We start from the raw sequence: 1,180 nt of genomic DNA, 5'->3' as shown, positions 1-1,180 counted from the left end.
TGCGTTGCAGGCACTGAATCCTGAGCAGCAAGCACCTTTACTCCCTGAGCCACCTCCCTGACTCTGAAGATCCTGATAAGACACAACGTTTTCTGTTTGTTTGTTTGTTTTAAGATTTATTTATTTATGCTATGTATGTGAGTACACTTTAGCTGTCTTCAGACACACCAGAAGAGGGCATCAGATCCCATTACAGATGGTTGTGAGCCACCACGTGGTTGCTGGGAATTGAACTCAGGAGCTCTGGAAGAGCAATCAGTGTTTTTTGTTTGTTTGTTTGTTTGTTTGTGTTTTGTTTCTTAACTTATTTTATTAGATATAAAAATATGGAACGCTTCACGAATTTGCGTGTCATCCTTGCGCAGGGGCCATGCTGATCTTCTCTGTATCATTTCAATTTTAGTATATGTGCTGCTGAGGCAAGCACGCAATCAATGTTCTTAACTGCTGACCCATCCCTCAAGCCCAGCAGTCGATTAAGCAGGTCTGTGAGGAAACAGGAGAGCCTGTCCCAGTCTAGTTGGTTCCTGGAAAATAAATAAATAAATAAATAAATAAATAAATAAATAAATAAATAAACAAAACCCTCCATCCCTTTACGTTTCTTCCTTCTTTACTTATTGATTCTTATTTGTTTATTTATTCATTTATTCATTTGTTTGAGACAAGATTCATGTATCCTAAGTTGGCTATAACATTACCCAGTTCTGACCCTCCTGCCTCCACCTTGAGACTGAGTGCCAGCATTGCAGATGCATACCACCTTGCTTGGCTTCCTTCAGGCTTTAGCATCAATGGTATCCTATCAGTTTTCTCCTCCTAACGCAGTTCAGCGTCTGTGGTTGATCCATGAAATCGCTCCCACACAGTCATCCGCTCCCTTGCCTTTATTTCTCATTGTGCTCTCATCTGATAAAAACTCAGCCTTGAGTTAAGCCAAAGTGCTCCCTATCTGAAACAACACTGCTCTGTGCTGTGGGAGAAAAGTCATCAGATCTTTATCTCTAAGGTCATAGTCACTCGCCCCACAAGTGTAACCTCTGCCAAGCAACCTTTCAGCATCTCTGACAATCCTCCTCCTTCCACACCCTCCATGTCCATTCCACCCAGTTACGTGCCTCTGATCCTCCCTTTCCTCTCATTTTTATCAGATAACCTGAATCACCTCTGTTGAGAACTT

The 1,180-nt window shown here is 41.9% G+C and overlaps 1 non-coding gene across 1 annotated transcript; it reads right to left on the bottom strand.

Moving 5' to 3' along the window:
• Positions 1–320: 320 nt before the first annotated feature.
• Positions 321–427, bottom strand: LOC115062989. Its single transcript, XR_003842883.1, has one exon. It is a non-coding gene; the product is annotated as a U6 spliceosomal RNA (small nuclear RNA).
• Positions 428–1,180: the final 753 nt, after the last annotated feature.

Source organism: Mus pahari, chromosome 1 (genome assembly GCF_900095145.1).
Source record: "Mus pahari chromosome 1, PAHARI_EIJ_v1.1, whole genome shotgun sequence".
Classification (NCBI taxonomy): domain Eukaryota; kingdom Metazoa; phylum Chordata; class Mammalia; order Rodentia; family Muridae; genus Mus; species Mus pahari.
Note: the sequence above shows the minus strand (reverse complement) of the source record. Positions and strands in the feature narration are given on the sequence as shown.